The 20,041-nt window shown below is 42.9% G+C and overlaps 1 long non-coding RNA gene across 1 annotated transcript; it reads right to left on the reverse strand.

Moving 5' to 3' along the window:
* Positions 1-9,608: 9,608 nt before the first annotated feature.
* Positions 9,609-18,183, reverse strand: LOC146439757 (uncharacterized). The gene is made up of 3 exons (XR_014851304.1): positions 17,629-18,183; positions 15,125-15,201; positions 9,609-9,776 (listed from the first exon to the last, which is right to left on the reverse strand). It is a non-coding gene; the product is annotated as an uncharacterized LOC146439757 (long non-coding RNA).
* Positions 18,184-20,041: the final 1,858 nt, after the last annotated feature.

The raw sequence follows: 20,041 nt of genomic DNA on the forward strand, positions 1-20,041 counted from the left end.
CTTTTAAATCTGGGCTTCCTAATTCCTTTTAGTTCCCACTTAGCCCGTGGAATACACTATACACAAATACTCTTCTTGCATCTTTTTCCCACTGCATGTGTCTGGTAGACAGGCTCAGCGGAGCACCCCACAGAAAATAACTGCAAGAGTAATGGAAAATGAAGCACAAACTGAAATTGTGGAGGTCTGATCCAGTTTTGGGGATGGATTTTGGGAGAGGCAGGAAAGGAGAGTGGGATATGTGGGTGATCTGTAGTGGTTGCTGGTTGTGACCCTGTAAATAAGTGGTGGCAGAGCTGTGCGTACCTAATTGTGCCCTAACAGCCTGCTGCTGAAAAGATTAAAATGCCATGAAAGTGTTTATGGCAGAGGCTAGTCCTGGATACAGACAAGTCTAATAGCACCAGGCTAGTCCAAACATGACTTCTCGGACTCAGTGTTCAAAATCAGTCTTGTGGGACCAGCTGGCTCCTCACACCTCTTCATTACTCTTGGAGTTCGTGACTTTTTCCTGTTTCTTTTAAAATAAAGTCAGCTAGACAGTTCCCAGGGGTGCAGGGCAGGAGTCAAAATGCTGAGCAAATGTAAATGCCTGCCAAGGTGTGTGCTGATCTGGCAGGACCCTGGTCCAGGATTCTCTTCTCCTGCTTTAGCAGGACTCATTGCCATCTAACAGTTAGGACTATCCAGTTATTCTGACTTGCACATGCTACAATGGCACCCCAAAACTGCAGCAAGACTTATGACTTCTTTGGGAGAAGACCTTGATCCAGAAAATTTAAATAAACAGAGGTTCACATTTGCCTCTTCAGTGACAAACTTCCCCAGCAGATTCAGCATGCAACAGCATGAAGCATTGCTCTGTGTACTCTGAGCTCATGTCATTGGTAGCCAACCACATGATTTATTAATATAATATCATTAAATCAATGGAATAATGGGAAACCCTTTCATTTCTGACAGCACAAACCCCAGCTGATTTCATTGTGTGCTGGCAAGCAGAGCTATTAGCTATTAAAACAAGACAAACCCAAACAAAATAGAAAATTGCTACAGAATAGAAAAAGAATTTTCTAATAATTTCTCCTAACATTCAGGCTCAGTGAAACTGAAGGTTTAAAAATCCTCTTTTTACTTGAAGTTTCTGATGTCTTCCTCCTTCTTTTCACACACACAGATATTAATATATCGTTTCAGCTCATGACCCTACTATTCCAAAGTGTGAACATGATAAAGAAAACTTGTTAATGTAAACAAAAAACTTATCAGAGATATTTTGTGCCCTTTCTCTTAGGTGAGACAAAATGGTGATCAGATATGTGAATGTCTTTTTTTCATCTAAATTACTTCCTTTCTCACCAAAGTGTTTATGGGAGCAGTTTTGGTAGTTGTGGTAGGAACAGTGCTGTAAGAAAAAAACTACAGTCCTTAAAAAACCATCCTGAACACTTTACTTTCTGAAGCAGAAAAAGTAAGTCACATGAAGGACATGCCTTGTGGGAGCCAACAGACTCTGGGTATCAAGTGCAGATCAGGCCTTGCTGAAGAGGAGGAATAATCATGAAGGAAACATGGTGCTCCCATTGTTCCCTGCTAGCTGCAAGCAGGCAGAATGACCCTCTGGCATCTTCTGTGTTGGGGATGATGCTGCATGCTGCACTGATCTCCAAACCCAAGATGACATAGACTTCCCAAGGCTCTTCTGTGGGAAAGTGGAAAGAAAATAGCAAAGCTGTTTTTTCCAATCATGGGGCGGGGGGGAAAGACAGGACTATCAGAGCACTTGTCAGCATTCTTCTTCTTGCAGATCCCTCAAAAACTTTGAAAAGAAATCTTCTAGCCCTGCCAAGGAAACAGTCCAAGAAGAAAGTGGGCTGTTTTTAAAGCTTTCACATAGCTTACGTCAGCCACCTTTGAAACATGGCAGAGGACCTAAGTCTTTTAGCTATTTGTCCCAGATTTCTTCATTCCTTATGATTTCAGCCTTCAAAGTTTTCCCTGAGTCCAGTTTATGTCAGCACGGGCATGCTTTGAGCTAAACCATCCCCAGGAGTCCAGGCAAGAGCAAGTATCATCTGTGAATCAGATAAGCTTAACTAGATTTGTGGCACCTGTTCTCCAACAGCTGCCTCAACCAGGATATTTCATTTTAGGAGGGAACCTGGTGCAATGAGGACCTGGGTCAAAGGGAAGGACAACATAGCTGTTGCAGAAATGTAATTTGATAATAACTTCATTTTACCAGCAAGCAAGGGCATCCTCTCTGAAGCAGCAAGGACAGTATCTCTTCTGCAATGGCAGAAATCATCCTGTGCTGGCTTGTGAGAGGAGGTAGGAGACAGATGGAGTTACTTGACAGAGTGGCTGGCAGTGGACAGTGCTTAGTACAGGGCAGTGGGAGAGCAGGACATGCTGCCCTAGGGATGCACGTGGAAGCTGCACAATGCACCTTGCATGTGGGATGACTGAAGAGCATCTGGTTAAGATCAGAGTCCAAGCTGGCTTGCCCAAGCGGCTGTTTGAAATAAATAAGTGCTGTATATCCTCTCACAGTGATTGCCTCACAAGCTGTTGTTGAGAGGGAAATATAAGCATGTTGTGTACGATTTTAGTTTTCTGAGGGTTAGCTGAGTGCTCTGGCACCAGCAGCCCAAAATACATTTGGTGTGCGTGCTTTACTTACAGCGTGGCTGTTCCAGGGCTGTGTATGTTGCTAAATAACTTTCCCATTGTTTCACTGGTTATATTGCTCTCAGTATTTGGCTTGGCATTTGTTTTATGTCCCAGTCCCTTTAAAGCCTGTCTGATGGAAAACCCTTTCCTGAATCCAATTTAAAAGAGAATTTTTTGTCCATACTTCTGTGAATCTCCCACCTCTCTGGCAATTTTACATGTCCTGTCTTACCTATAGAAAAATACTTACTCTTACAGCTTCAAAAAGAAAAGCTTAAGAAAGGACTGTAAAATGTTACCATTTTATATATAGAAAAGCCTATATACAGGTCCTGTCTAAAGGATCATGTAAAACACATGAAAATTATGTTGAAAAGTTCAGCTCATGACAGAAGCAGTGCTTTGTGCAGGCTGGGCACAAAGCTGGGCACCTGGCAAGGTGCACGCTGTGGCTGATTTGAGGGGTGCTACAGCTGCCCAGACAGACTTTTGGACACTTGGGAGCTTCGGATTCTGCAACTGCAGTAGCTTTGCCTTTCTGGAAACCACCAGGCAGGCAGCCAGGAAGTGAGGAGGCCATCCAGCATCCTGGCAAGAGAAGAAATGAGCCCATCAGTACCCCAAAGGCTGTCCTGGTGCCTTGCTGGGACTCTGCAGCAACACCTTGTTGGATATGAGCTGCCTGAAAAATACATATAGGGATAAGCCTGGGGGACAGATCTTTAGGCAACTGAGATGATGGACCAAGGTTTCTTGGAGCCTTATGAGTTGCAAGGTTGCAAGGTTGAGGTCTGGATGTGTTTGATTTGCTGACTTTCTCCATTCCTGAAGAGGTTGCTGTTCAATATCTCCAGATGCCAGGCCTTTCTTAGGGAGAGACAGCTCCATCTGGGAAATTATGGTTGTGCTCTGCCCTGCTGGAATTGAAGGAATCTGCTCAGTGAGAGGCTGAGGGTTGCTGACTGGTTGCTGAAAAACCTCCAGGTACCTTTAAACTTTCAGTAGACCTTGGAGCAGGAGATGACTTTAAAAAAATCCCATGCTGTGATTCTGCATCCATTGCAAGGTGGTTTTGACCCTGTTTTGAGCTAGAAATTCACCATCTAACATAAACCCAAGGGTCTGATTCAAATATAGAACACACACAGTGAAACACTTTCTGTCCATCATTCTCATAAGCATTCCCTGAAGGTTTAGGGTGTAACAACCCGTCTCTCTTACAGGATGCAGACAGATGGCAGTGCTCAGAGTTTCTTGTGTTGCACTGGGTGTAGCATTCCCACTTTGACAGTTCTACACACCTCTTTCCCCAAGATAAATTTTAGTCGGTCCAGAATCATGCAGCACTCACACAGTTTGACAATACAAAATTCACCCATGTCCAACATGTCACTGCTGTGCTTGGCACTCACCAAATGCCAAGGGCAGAGACCTTCCTCACCATGGAGTCTGTCAGCCAAGTGTGAGCACTCCCTACAGGCCTGGCAAAAAAGGGACTTGTGGAGGAACTTGCTTTGGTGTGGTTGGCGTTTTGTTGGAAAGAAGACTTCCTATAATTACAAAACTTCACTGCCACAGGCCTAATGGTGGTATATGTGACAGGAAGGGGCAAAGAGAGATGGGGGTGGGAGCAAAAAAGCAAACAGCAGTCCCTGAGGCACAGCTGGAATGCTCCTACTTGGCAAACTGTGGGTTAGAAATATCTGTGGTGAAGAGTTTGGATTGCCCTCCAGTGGCCAAATGGGATTTCAGCTCACAGCACAGGTCAGAGGTAATGTCAAGAGAGAAGAAATTTGGAGAAAGAAAAATCAGCAACTAGAAGCAGCCTGCTGTATATTTTAAAGGATGGTGGTATCTGTACAACCATCATGGCAGCACATCTATTGACAATGTTTAACATTTGACTCCTTCCTTTTTGATATCAGCTTCCATACCATGGCTTTGCTGGGGTCACACAGACCTTCACAGCTGCCACCAGGTGAGCATACAGCTCTAAGGACCTGCCCTGGCAGACCAGGGTGGGACAACTGTGCACATGAGTCTAAGGTCAGCAGTCAGTGCTGTATCCAGAGAGACACACCAAACAGAGTTACATACAGCAGGAAAAACAGACCCCTTAAAAGCCCCAGGCAGCTCACCAGTAACAGCATTCATATAAAAGCCAGCAGAGAATATATCAGAGTCAAATCTGGCATCAAGATTGGCCCAATCTGGCCCTTGGTCTTACCTCATCTCTTGACCTTGCTGGCACTGCTAAGAGGAAACATGGATGCTAGTACCATTCATGTTTCCTTCCTCTCTAAAAGTAAACCTGGAACTCTGGTAGGCCAGCTGCATTGGGTGTGAAAGAAAGACAAGCTTGGTGTGCTCAGGGCTTGTTTGGCTGCTTTGTTTGTTTTGTTTTGTTGTTTGTTTAGTAGGTTGGTTTGGCGTTTCTTTGTTTGTTTGGACAACACTTGTTCCACATCCATTTTGGTTGAAGACTCAGCTTTTAACTTTTGGCTATATGTCTGATCCCTGACCATTTTTCTGTCTCTTCCGTGGTGTTTCTGAAGGGTATTCCATCACCAAGCCCTTGGTGAGAAGAGTGCAGGACAGGGTGAAAAGACCATGTGAGAGGGAATAGCTCCAGGTACTTCCTGGACTTGTTCAAACCTCCTTGGCAAAATCTTTCCAGGAGCTGCCTGCTCTCTTAGTGTGCTGCTGCAGGTCTGGTTTGGCTGAGTGACTAATGAGCAAGGCACAAAACTCTGTCAGTTGTACCTCAGAGACTTGAATGACAGCCAGAGATGCATCTACTCCTCAGAGGGCAGGAAACTGTTTGACATTTGGCCAGCCCATGGGTCTTCCCAAATGAAACCTTTGATGTCTAGGAGCTGATTGAAGTCCAAGGGCCTGGTTCAACAGAGGTTTAAGTCACACAGAGACCATGAATCACAGGACTGGAGGGGATCTCAAGAAAACACCTTCCACAACCTTCACACAGAGGCAACCTAAAAATATCTTGGCCTCTCCTGGCAGACAGATGTCTGATCTGTCTTTAAAAGTCTCTAATCACTAGAGCAACAAGTCTTTCTAAGTATTCTTCTCCATTCCTGGATTTTCCAAACAGTAAGTGGTGTTCCCTAATGCCTAATTTTTGCCATAAATTAAACCAGTTCTTCCCATATCCTTATGAGTTTCATAGTCTTTCAGAGTAATGTTTAAAGTGCTGGAAGTCTTTCATTATGTTTTGTTGCAGTGTGCTGCATCTCAGGATGCTTTCTCCTAGATTAAAAAAAAAAAAAGAAAACAAAACCAAACATATCAGTTCCTTGAACTTTTCCTCATAGGTCATGTTTTCCAAACTTCTCATCATCCATGTTGGTCTCCTCTGGCTCTTCTCCACTCAGTCTCCACTTGTCATCAAAAGCATGACCCCAAAGCAGACACATTGCTCCAACACAGACCTCACCCACACTGAGCAAAGCAAAAAAATTACCTCCTGTGGATTACACAACACATCTGCTATTAAAGGCCAGTGCAAGATTGGTTGTGGGCTTTTTCCACTTTCCCTACAACATCCTATTGTTAGATTATTAATTAAAGAATTTTCAGTCCTTACAGACACACCATGAACTTCACCTTCTGTCCTGCAATGCTGTTTAAATGTGTTGATAAATCAAGACCTAAACTGGAAGTAAACCCATGCAAATGAATAATGTAATTGCAGTAGTAAAAATGGTGTAATAAAGGTAGCAAGAAGCACTCTCAGGACCAAGCCATAGACTGAATATTGGTGTGCTTATATTTCAGAGTGCTAATATGCCTATTATGTACTAACTTTGTCTTTTGTAGAAATCTATAGAGAACTTGGCCACATCCCTAACATATATGTATCGGTATTTTTATTTATTAGCAGGTCCCTCACCTAAAGTTATGGCATCTGTAAGAGCAGGATCCTAAATCCTGCCCTCATCTTGCACAGACAGGGTTTAGAGCACGTATTTGTGGCTGCCTTGAGGATGTGGATGTGCAGATAGCCACAGCAACCTAAGAAAATAAGCACTAGATTTGAAAATACACTTCACAGTTTTTACTTGCAATGTTTGCATTTTGTAGTCATAAACAAGCACAGTAGTTATTTAACATACAGGAAGCAGAGATGCTGTGAGTAGGGACTGCCTGAGATTACTTCTGCCCAAGTAAATTCTGTAAGAAGTCACTATCCCTTAACTAGTCAATATTTGCTTATTCCTGTTTTATGAAGTAATATTTGGCTGTCTAGTAGTTTAATAAATGTTGTTCTGTAACTGCTCCCATCTCAGTCAGTTTGCTTCAAAATAAGATGTCTATAAATCTTTATAATGCAGGGAATGCACCCAAAAATATTTGGGTAGGATTTTTTCCCACATAAAATATGTTTTATATACTGTCCATCAAAAATGCCTACAAAAAACACAGGACTGTGCAAGCCATACAGGGGTAAAAAAATCCTTTGCCTTGGTTATTATATTCATATCACTAGTCCCCAAAGAGCAAAACTAAATCATAGACCTATGTTAGGAAAGTCCAGAAAGATAAGAGAAGTGAATGCATCTAGACTCTTCAGCTAGACCAAAGAGGGAGAAAGTTTTTAAATCTGGCCAAGAGGAGGTCACTGGTGACCCTGAATATTTAGACATATGACTCATATATAAAAGAATACTTGAACCATCAAAAGATTAATCATCTGTTTCTCTTCAGTCTCCCTCCCCTGCAAAAAAAGAAGAAAAAAAAATAAGAGTTACAGTGATTTTTTTCCCCCTTTACATTTAATTATTCTATTAATCTACACTGTAGAAAAGCATCAGACTTGGACTGGCAGGAATGGATTGCTTCTAGCTCATAGTAGCAGTTAGTAGGCAAATGGTGTCCCTGGACACTGAAAGAGGGATATGGGATTCACTCTGGTGCTTCACCATTTTAGCAAGTGCTCTGAGATGAGGTGCCTCTGAGATTTCATAAATCCAGCACTGGTGAAGAACAGGGACAGAGCAGATCTCAAACAGAGAAGGTCCCATATGAAAAATGCCATGGTAAAAAAGCTTGAGACCAAGCTATTTATAAACTTTTCTCTTCAAAGGCCCCAAGAAAGAAGATATTTGGGCTCCTCACAGAAAGTGTGTAAAAGGCTCAGAGGCATCAAGCCGCATGACTACTGGATTTGACAGACGTGAAGGATCAGAATGCTGGCAGAGGCTCTCTGGTTTAACAGAGTTACCTAAATATCTCTGTGGATCCAGACAGATTGCAGGTTTCACCTGGACTATACACTGCACTGCATCCTCTGTATGGCTCACTGGCAGCACTGCCTTGGAGCCAAGAAATATCAAATACAGTTCATGTTTTTGGCTGAGAGTCTCACTTCTTCTTCCAGCCTTTCACTGCCATGAAGCTGGACAGATTTTCATGCAACTGTGCATCACAGATTTACCACTTCTCCTCTACCTCCTGCACAGGACAGTTTGCTCTGCCACACATAAGAAGTCCCGGCTTCCTTTGTCCAGAGTGTGTTGTCCTATCAGATCAGCCTGTGCTTGCTGACATGAACTGTGAATAAAATTAGGCAGCTGGTCTGAAACCCTACTTCCAAGTAGTGCAAACTGGGAGATATATCTTAGCTTCTGCACGCTGACAGCAAAAACCAGAAAGGGATTACTTTTTCCTTTTTTATCAAATTTTGGCTTTGGCTTCTTAGCAGAGTTCTTTCTTTGCTCACACTTGACCTTGGCAATCACCTCACCATACTCAAATCATGAAATTCCCTCTGGAGATCAAAGGCTGGTGTCCTTATTTCCCTACAGAGCATGAATTTGATCTGAAAGTCTGTGGGATTGCTAAACAAACACCTCTCATCCGTTGTGGGGAGGATTTGTTTCTTTTAGCTGGGATAACCTTCTGCACCCGGCTCTTGCAGGCTGGAAAATTCAGCACCATAAATCATGGAGGAGCCACAAGTATCTGGGAGTTTCTCTGACAGCAAAGCTGTGGTGGAACAGATTAGCACTACTGACAAGGTACCTCTCCCCCAGTTGCTACCAATCATAGTCACTTTTTAAAAAAATACAAAGAAAGTCATTGTATTGTGGTACTGTCCAACTGTATCTTCTTTCTACTTTTTACTGTATACAGAAATTTGCAGCTTCCTACCAATACCATTGATTTCTTTGAGAGGAAGTACTGAAAGATCTCTTGAAAACAGACTAATCCAAACGTGGAACACTGTTAAGAGAAAAAGCTGTCACATGGGTCACAGCAAGAGTTTCTGATGGAAAAAGAGTAGCTGTAGTATCTCTGACAAGTAAGATAAATGGTATGATTTAAGAGGCAACGAAGTCAAAACCTTACAGAACTCTGGCACTCCTTGAATAAAGTCCTCACACTGCTCCACACACAGCAGGGGAATAGCTGGAGTTGCTGCTGTGCACTGCCATTTACCATGCCTGTCTCAGTCAGTTGCTTACTGAATACAGATGCCTTTCCTCCAGACATGGAAAACTTTGACCCCATCAATCTAAAGACCACATCATGATGTTTCACCACATCTTGGATATAACATGCTACCTCATTTATTATTCTGTTTTAGATTAAAGGCATCTAATTTTCTTGGAGCTAGTAAAAAAGAGATGAGGCATCAGTCTCCTCTCCTCTCCTCTCCTCTCCTCTTGACACACATCACATTTATTCATTTGTGAGTGTTTTCTTTACTTTTACTCTGTTTGGAGAATTTGTTTCCGGGGGAATACCATCCAAAAGAGTATTATTAATTTACCTCCCATTCTCACAAGTCACATCCGTAGTCATACCAAGCAATCTGGCAATGCCACCACAGGACAGTGATCCTGTATGCAATATGCCATGTATGCTATAACGAAATTTATTGCTGTTGATACTTTCATGGAATCTGGGATAATAAAATTAATCTCCACAGGATCAATGCTACCTTTTGCAACTCTGTTTTCTTGTACTTTGCAAAATCTTTTCCCATGGTGTCCTCACTTCTATTCCATTATTTTCCTTTCTCCAAGGTGGGACAGTGCTCAATGTGTGGCTGCTCAACAATGCTGCTGCATATGCTGCACCTGAGGAAAGGGAACAGGATTTTACTAGATTAAGGTGCAGAAGCCTAGGATATTAAGGAACAAGTCTCTCTGCCCCCAGCATCCTCCACAAGCTGTCTGCATCCATTGTGAGGTACAATCTGAGAATCAGGAGTCAATGGAGAGACACTGACCTACCTCACTTCTATCAACCTCTTGGGTGCCATCAATCCCTTATACAAAATGTCCAAGAGTGTTAGGTACCTGGTGACATTTTAACACCTTCATCAAGCATATGTATAGTGAAAGACTCAAGCCATATCCACAGGAACATAGATGTGAACACCAGGAGTCTGGGGAGAGTTAAAACCAGTTTGTTCTCATGACCATGTGTGGGTTCAGGTGATTCTCCTCTGGCAGCTGCTTTCCTCAAAAGAAAGACTTTATACAAGCCCCCCCCTACATGTGAAGTGGTCCAGCAGTAGGATTACTCTGAGCTTATTCCATCTTTCATCCAGTCAAGATGGAGATCTGTCACCACTAATAACAGATTAATGGGACTCAAGTGGCACTTCATTATACAAAGCATTTTTTAAAATGCTGTAATGTTGTGACCAGCTGGGTCACCCACTGAATCTTGAGCAGGTAGCAAAGTTTTGGGGTCATTTACAAGCTTGACCTAGTCCCTCCAGGAGGAATAACTCTATTTACTCTGAACAACCCAGTTTTTTATTTCACATGACTTATAAAGGGCATATTCCTCTGAGTGCATGTTTGAAAGGGCGTGTTCCTCATAGATGCTGTTTATTAACATTTCTGCATTCCCATCAGCTTTTTATCTCCTTCTTGCAATTAAATTGACAATCAATAAAGACAAAGAGTACTTTCATCTATGGGCCCACTACAAAGAGTTAGACAAAGATTTCCAAAGCAAAAATTTCGAGTCTGACCCATTTACCTTTCAGATTACTGCTTTCAAACTGCATTTTGCCACTACACTTCATTGCAGCTGAAAAATGCCAAAAACAACTGTTTTCTTTTACGTATGGTTATTCCCTTACAATGCTTTTTTTATGATGATCACAGGAAATTAGTTTTCATAATGCCCATATACATCAGGAGATGCTGGTTTTAACCTGCAGGTGATGAAAAATGCTTTCCTTCCACACTTTCAGACAGTTCAGTCCAGCTACCATCTCTGCACAGCTGGTCTGACAATGGTTGCTTTTATTTCTACTCAATAGCCCCCACAAATTAATCATGAAGGTGATTTCTTTCTGGCCTTTTCATGAAGAGACAGTTTGCAGGGTGAAAACCTCAGTGAAAGTAGTGTCAACTCACACCAGACCACCTCATACATAAAGCACTTTCCTCCTTAACTGAAAAGCATGATCCCAGATCCCAGAAACAGAACAGAAAAGGTAAGATAACAAGGTTGGAAGCAAGTGTATCTTCATTAAAACAGAGGTTAAGGTGATGTTTGAAGATTTTCCTTTCTTTTAAAGCCTTTATAGAAAAGAAAACAATATAATAACATCTTGTGTGTCTGGCTAATGCTGTGTGCAGCCTGGTTTATGTTACTTTTCAAAGCATGAATCATATAAGTGGCATCCTTATACTGAAGTGTTTACCTCATTAATTAGTTTGCTTTTACAAGGTTGGAAATTAATTTTGGCACCACTGTTGCTCCGTTAACAAGGTTATAGCTTACAGACATGCAGAGTAATGGTGAGAAGATTTAGCAGACCAAAAAAATTGAAAAACAGTCCCCCAAAACAGAAAAGGAAATGCTGAGTCTGATAGTTCAGATAACCTCACTTAATACAACTGTAAGTTGCTTTATGTTTGCACTTCAGACGTTTAGATACACACCCCGCAAAGTAGATTTTGTATCCTGAATTAAGCATCTCTGTGATGGGCCAGGAAAGTGGCACTGCAAAGATTTCTGTTAAACCCAAATGGCCATCTGAAATAGCAAGCAAGTTTCTGGCATGATGCAGGACAGTGGGGAACTGATCTGTGAAAGGCTTCGAGATATGTGAAAAAGGAGAGGGCTAAGAAAGGAACTGAAAATTGGGACAAGATGCATCAGGAATGTGCCTGAATAACATGATATATTTTTTTTTTATAAGATGGATGCCTTTCAGATGGAGGAATACAAGTCAGCCAAATCTCTCTGGACATCTGTATGATATCACAAAGGAATTATTAACTAAAACTGCATCGGCAGAGAAATGGATTAGGAGATGAGGACATTCCTAAGGAGATGATAAAGGTTACTCTCACAAAGAAATCTAACAAACTGAAACACTCTTTTCAGGAGTGAGGCTAAGCATCAATTCAGCATGATCACTGGCAGAGAAAATGTGAACATCCAGCAGTATTAATTGATATAAAACTGGGGGCATTATAAGCATAGAGAAGACTCACGACCTAGAAGGCCAGAATAATGAATCCGAACCTAATTGAAGAACTTACAAAATCCAAGCTCATGCACACAGGGACAAGTTACCCAAGTGCTGGCAATCATCAGGACTCCTGCCAGATGAAAATGAGCCTGGAAGGAGATCTGTGTATACAGGTTGTGTCATGACCCAGAGCTCTGACCTGGCTCTTGTCACTCAGCTTCTAAAGCCAAACAGGGCAGTAGATGGGAAAAGGCAGGTGCAGTACAGAAATTTCCAAAAAAGACAGATAAAGAGGAGTGCCTATTGGACACGGACAGCCCTGGGGAGACCTCACAGGTCTGCTGTGCACAGCTTTTTCTGCATTGAAGAAATAGAAGCAGTGAACACGAAGTGGATGCTGACGATGGGGTTTTTGGGGAAGCTGTATTAACTCACCAGATGGGACAAGATTTACAGCCAAAGGAAAGCCAAGGCTGAGAACAGACATGATTGACCTTTGTAAATGCAGTAGTAGATTGAAAAGTAGAAAGGGGAAAAAAGCAGCTTGAGCCAAGTACAAAGTTCAAATGAGTATAAACCAGCCAGAACTGTCCTTTACTCTGGAGACCACAAGTCTGCTCCTCACAACTATGGTAACCCTATGCTGAAGTAGTCTGCAAAAAGGTGCAGCAAGGACAAGAAGTCTCCCTGCTTCCTGGATAGACCTGGCAAAGGGCTTGGACACAGTTATACAATGGCTGTAGATGAGAGGATCAACCTTCATGACTCAGGAAATTTTTTCCAGGCCCATTTGTTCCATTTCAGCTGTGGAGGAAGTGCCAAGGAGTGAAAAAAGTTAGAAAGATATGGATGACACATGCTTGCAGATGGGAATATGGAAGAAGGACAGACCATTGAAATATGTGGAGAAAATCCTAGTGGACATCAGTCCCCTATAAGCAATAGGATTTTCTTGTGAGAGCCAGTGTACACATAGCTACAGCCGTAATTAAACATCACACTCTTTATCCATTGATTTTATGCTTTGTTGAATTACAAATTGTCCCTAAGCATCTTGTGTAAAGGAGAAGAGACTGAATACAAATTGACTCCAAAGTAAAAAAATCACAGAGAAAGTGCAAAAGGAGCATCACTGAATTAATTAAACTTGACCCTTTTTGGTTTTCTGTTTAGAAAAAAATTTTTAAATATCCAGGAAAATGTAGTGGACCCTACTGCATTTGTTCCACTGGGATAAGAAGCTTCCTGAAAACCCTATGAAATAGCACAGAGTGCAGCTTTGCCTTTGCAGGAAAAAGTTATCACTGCTGGATAAAGAAGTGTCTAAATGATCTGTGCCCAGGGCTTCAGTGTTTTGCTTATAGTCTGCTTTGTCAAGAAGGCATGACAGGAGCAGAGCAGGTTGGAAAGGGGATAGAAATCAGTGTTTGCAATTCTACAGTGTGCTGAAAGGACTGATTGAACTTAAACAAAAGGTTAACTGCCAAGCGCTATGATTTTTTTCCATTTTTCATATGGCTATTTCTTTGCAAGAACTGAACACTGAGTTGTTTGCAAAAAAGGACAAATTTCCACTGAGAGAAAGAGGCTGATTTTTTTCTTTTTAATTGACTTCATCAAGTACTTCTCAAAGAGGTAACCAAAGAAACAGAAAAATACATGCTTTCTAGTTCATATTTACAGTGATTTCTCCCTGAAACTGCTGTAAGACTGTGTAATACAGTAGTGCCTGGGGACAGGATGGAAGTGAGTGTTGGTACCTTGATCCCTGGAGGAAAATATCCCCTTCAATATTTTTCACATTTACTCAGAAATACCTAAACCCACTGCAGTCCTTGCATGCCAAGAAGGGAGCCAAGAACTCAAGGATATTTTTTTCTTCTCTCCAAATAGCATATTTCCCCACTCAAAAGAAAAAAAATCCCATCAGTCTGACAGACTTCCAGGAAACAGGGAGATTATTTTATAGTTGCCAAGGGTCCAAGCTCTGTTTTTTTAGACACTGACAAGAAAGGGGCTATTTTACATCCCTGTTTACATAACTAATGGATATAGGAGAGTGCTTAGCAACCTTTTCTCAAGCAGCATGAGATTCACCTTCCTAAAAACAGACTCATCAGGATGTGGTGCAGTCATTTAGCTCTGTTTTCATGTGTGTTAATAGGGGAAATTATTACTTTACTTCATGTTGCACAGACATATTTTTTCCATGTTCTCTAAAGCCTTCAGGTTTTTAAAGGTATATTTTTATTTAACATTAATGACCTACTTTCCCCCTTTCTACTCAAGAAACCTTCTGTTATTTCCTCATTTTTAAAAAAGGTTATTATGGTAAGAATATACTGAAATATGCTAAAACATGTTGTATTTTCCCCATTCTGTTTCATTAGCAAGGAGCTCTTAAATAATAGCAAAAGTGGTTTGGCTTGAGGGAAAGGAGACAAATGCAAGAAGGAGGTTATACAGACAGATTTTTAAGGTGCTTCATTAAAGTGAACCCATATGCCACAAGTGCCATCTCAAAACTTACCTACCTGAAGGGATGAGCCAGCAGCCACTGTTTTCTCTAGAGGGGATAACCCAGAAGTGGTTCATATGCAAAATACAACATCCTGGCACCCCAAACATGATAACCAGTTTGCACACTATCACACCTGCTCAACATGAATCCAGGCCCATCTGGGCATGAGCCAAAAGCAGGGACACAAAGAAGAGAGCTCAGTGGCCTCCCATAACTGACTGCAGCCACAGACAGTGAGGGCAGGGCTGGATTTGGGACTTGCCAAAGTGAGTTTGGTCTTGCAGGTAGTTGATGGGCAAAGAGGGAATCAAATGGTTTTGACTTCTGCCCAGGGGCAGACCAGTTCCCCCCAAGACACCTTGGTAGATGCTTGTTATTTTACATCTGCCCATAGTAAAGCCCCAGCTCTCTTCCTATTGAAGTTTTAATTTAAAAGTGGTTCAAGCTGCTCAGAGAGGCACATGGCTTCCCAGGCAAATTACTGAAATACTTTCTTCACACTAGCTTTTCCCTTCCCCCTGAAGCCAGCAGGTGACATCTGGAAAACATACAAAAGAAAGAGAAAATTGTCATTTCAAAGGAATTAGTAACTCCTTTCCATTTGTGTGGGCGCTGAAGCCCTGCTGACCTCCCGTACCACAGAGCCGGGAAGCTCTGCAGGAGCAGGGCCAGCATCCTGGTCATGCATCACTTCCCCACCACAAATATCTCAGTGTGCCTTGTTATAAGGTAAAAAAAAAACCAAACAAACCAAAAACAAACCACCACCCAGGTGCTTAGGGTGTGCAGCAATGAGTGCCATACATACACTGGAGATCTTTTATTTAGAGACAAGAGATGCTGCAGGGCTGTAAATTTGTTTAACTACATGAAGCCAATTTTTTGTATGTGACATGGAGGCACTGAACTCATTAAAAAAAAGTAGTCTTACTGTAAGTGTATTAAAAACATAACATGAAAGGGAATATTATTTAAACTTTGCAGAGACTTGTTGGCTTTGATTTGTCTGAGCAACAATGGAAAACGAAGATGAGGAACATCTCACACTTTTTAATATGGAATTTAAAACATGTTAAAGTAACATTCGCAGCCAGACTTCAAAACAATGCATAATACCCTGTGGTAAAAAGTTACAGTAATAATTAAATCACATTTTCTTTCAATGCCGCTGGTATTGTAGTTGAGCTCAAAGTCAAACTAATGTCAACCAATGATTTAAAAAACAACATTACTCTGGCTGTGTAATGACATATAATGGTACAGGTAGTTCAACAGAGGCTGAGCTATTCCAATATGTGGAGCGACTAGATGATGCTCGAGTGTCCCATTTAGTCCTTCACACCCAGACATGGTGCTTTCTTTTGGACAGAGCTGTGGGAGAGAGTTGGTGTGGCCAGCAGGATGCAGGAGGTACAGGTGGCTCTGTGGTGCTCAGAGGAGATGGAGAAGAGCTGTCAAGTGGCAGAAAAGCCATATCTTTGCTGTGTATATGGAGACTTTTTCCCCAAAGGACACGGCATAATGAGAAATAAGAAAACTAGATTCAAGAAAAAGCAAAGCAATCTCAGCTCTTCAGCAGGCAGGGGGGAGGTGATAGAGGAGATGCAGGTGAGAACTCTGCCTTGTGGGAAGCAAAAGAGTGGCTGGAAGGTTGTGGAGGCACAGGGCCAGAGGCAGAAGGGTGCACAAAGCAGGAGATATGCACAGGTATATCAGAGTCTCAGGAAGCAGGAGGTAAACAGCAAGGGACCATTTTCCTTTGAACCATCATGTCCTGATGGTTCTCTGTTGCTTGTTTCCTCCTCCAAGCCTTCGAGGAGAAAGCTTTCAGTGGAAGAGAAGGCAGATCAAATACTCCAGAGGAGCCACATGAGAGACCTCTGAGGCAGACAAAAAATGCATATATGCCTGGAAAGTGACCTCCTGAAGCTGTTGCCAAACAATACTGTGTATAGAGTGTAAACACTCTCTCCTGCATTCTGGGAAAATTTCAGAAGTACATGAAGCATGATCAGTGCTTTCCTCTGCTGATAAATCAGCAACAACAAAAAATGGCCTGTTGATTAATTTGACTAGCTTGGTTTACTTCATATGTGATCTTCCAGAATGCCAGGAGCACAGATACTGAAGCAAAATCAAATTAAAATTATTTTACCCCAAGGGTAAAAGGGAGGCCACAGATTCAGATTCAAACCTCCATTTTCCCTTCAGCCTTTGGTTCTGAGCTGAATCCCAGAACTCCAAGGGACTGTCTAACCTACAGTCACATCTGCTGTGACAAGGTTTAGCTCAGAACACAGGAAACATGAAAGATCACAACAACATTCTGTGAATTCTCATCCTTTCTAGACCCTGGTTTTCTTTGGATTCACCCTAAGCCTGACCCTGTTCTGAAGACTGGCACCACAGTGCAGAACTCACCATGGAAGACGCAGCATCTGCTGTCTCAGAACATCTCCTTAGGAAAAGGTAAGTTTTGCTAGAAGCTAAAACCTGCCCATTTTTATATAGCAGCTTCTCTGAGTACGTTGTGTCCTGTCCCCTGTCACCAAGCTGTTAGCCAGGTATGAAGAATATTATCTCTCTTTGGCTCTAATGCATCTCTATAACAATTCTAAAAAGTGTGGCTGGTCTTTCTGCTTGGCAATGGAAAAACATCCCTACCAATAGTGAAGCTGTCCAAATAAAAATTAATTTCCTGAGCTGGCACATTTCACCCAATTAATCTTGCAGCAGCCTGCCAAAGTCTGGCTGTATTTGCTCTTTGGGGTTTTCTCAGCCAGTACTACACGTGTTGCAGCTAACTTGCTTACTGGGATGTAATAACAACTTCTCAGGAAATGGGACTATAAGAACTTCAGAAAACTGAATTGAAAGTGTATCTCTGAGCTGCCACATAGCCTGTGTTTCCTTCTGTAGCATAAAGGAATAGAATACAATCATGTAAAGAAGTAGTTTTACTTACTTGGGCAGGGTGAGTTTATAACCATGGTTTCTAAATGTTTCCTAAAGAGCCAGCCTGTCCAATGCTCTTCCTGCATCTTCTTGGATGACATATGAAGCCAAGGATTTCCAGTTATCCAAAAGCCAGAAATGGTGCTCAGAGTTGTTCCAAATGAAACTCTTACTGAAATATTTTAAAGCCATCTGTGCACCTTCTGACCAACCAAACTCCCTTACCCTGGAGGGCAGGCTATAGCATGGGAGGAAGATAACCCCATGATTTCTATTTGGAAACTGTGAATTCAGCCAAAAAGTCTGCAGCATTACACAGGCTATGGCATGTCCACAAAAACTTGCTGTGCCAACAAGAAGCAACAGCCTGGAAAGCCATTACACATCATAAAAATCACAGACCAGTTGCTGTGACATCCTATGAGTTTATATCCCCAGAAGCAAATAAATTAAATGAGGAGTGCCTTCACTATTCACATAGCCCCCTGTAAGCCTTTACAGTGAGTTATTGCTGACTAAGCCAGAAGCTGTGCTGCACACACGCTGTGTTTCGCTGACAGCCCCCACTGTAAGACCCTCTTGCAGTTTAATCAAAAGTTTGCCTGTCTTTAAACCCTTTGACCAAGATTTTAATGCTGTGAAGATGATTGATCTCATCTGAACTTTAGGCACCTAAGGAGGTTAACCTGTGTAATGGGTGGAAGCTGGGCTGTCTGAGAGGCTGAGAAGCCCCACTCAGAGACAGCTGTCTATGGCCACCAAGTCCTGTCCTCCCTGGGCATCTCTGTTTCAAGGCTGACGAGAAGGTGTAGCTCCTCCTGTTCCTGCAGCTCCTCCTGTTCCTGAAGCTGCTGTTTCTGGGTGCTAATGGCTGTGAGGGGGCTTAAGACCATGGCAGAAGGATGTAGTTTTCTCCCAGGATGTAGAGAGAATGGCATGCAAAAAGTAGGAACAAACTCCATTATTTTAGTGCAAAAGCAGGGAAAGCATGAATGAAACAGATTGTGAAAAGGAGCTGAGGAATGACTGGGAATGTGGGACTAACTAGTGAATCAGGAGACAGATTTGGGAGATGTGGGGACAAGAAGGGGGAGAACTGTATACTGTCAATGCACCTATGAGGCATGTTTGGGGGTCAGGTGAGAGCAGATGAGCTGATAGGTAGAAAAACAAGCTTAGGCTGGGAGCTGGGATGAGGAGAAGACTTAGATGGGGAAGAGAGAAAAGGTCTGGAGCTGGCAGCAAAGCAGAGAGAGGTGGAAGCTTGGACTAAGAGAAACAGGTGGCTGGAGTCAGTGATGAGACCCCAAGAGAGAGATGATGCTATCAAAACCTCAAGGCTGTTTGATGTGGCGCAGGAAACCTTAAACCTGGCTTTTCCTAAGCACTGAATGCTTGGCTTGCAATCTGTGCTGTGTTGTTTCAGAGAAGCCTTCACATGTAATGACTGCACATGTGCTTTCAAGTGCACATAGATCCGAAGGCCTGATGAAGGGCTGACCTCCACATCTGCCTGGTGTGACTTTTGAGGGGGACAAGCCACCAGGATAGCAGGCCATCCCAGCTCAGGACCTTTGGCAAGTACATGCCAATCAGGAATGGAGCCCTAAGGACAGGAACAAAGCCCTCTTCAGCCTACCCTGACCCGTCTGTCTTCTGTGACACTGAAAAGCTGCTTCCCAGGGGACATCCCCACAGGGACCATCTCTCCTGGAGCACAGCAACAGGACTGTCATGGACTGCCGTTCCCTTTGCACCTGCAAACAAAGAGATGGCCCGGGAGTGCCATGCAGCACCAGGTATAGGACTCCAGAGGCTGGCAGAGAGAACAAGGAGTCTGCATGCAGCAAGGCTGAGCAGGCAGCAAGTTCCTTTCTTGCACCAGAAACCTCATACTGGATCTGCAAGCTCAAAGGAGTCTTTCCACACCACTAGGACAATCCCCCAGAACGTGCTGCTTCTCATTCTGGTAACAAAACCAAAGTAGTTTGCCTGGTACCCAGCCAGCCTCTCGGCCAGTGCCTGGTCAGAAGTGCCCCCATCTCTCTGTGGCTCTCTGCACAGTGGCATGTACACTGCCTGCAGTCTGGCATCTGCTTGCAAAGCCACCAGCCCAGTCACTCTGAGCCATCACCCCTGAGGCAGGATGGGCATGGGATACCCTTTGTCTCCATGGATTTTTTCCAGACTGAAGGAGCCCACAAATAGAGTAGCCTCATGCCTCCCTCAGCCACTGGAAGGACTGTATCCAGCCCTGTCCCATCCTTAAAGAAAGTCTTGCACATCTCATGGTGGCACCTGAGGGCCCTGTGGGGCAAGGAGTGTAAACAAGCCAGCATGGATGGGATGCAGATGAGGAACCCAACTGAGGCATGGGAATCCATGTGGCCACATCTTCCCAGGGACTCCAACCTGACTCTTTC

The sequence above is a fragment of the Lichenostomus cassidix genome, chromosome 3 (genome assembly GCF_008360975.1).
Source record: "Lichenostomus cassidix isolate B80296 chromosome 3, HeHo_3.0, whole genome shotgun sequence".
In the NCBI taxonomy this organism is placed as follows: Eukaryota; Metazoa; Chordata; class Aves; order Passeriformes; family Meliphagidae; genus Lichenostomus; species Lichenostomus cassidix.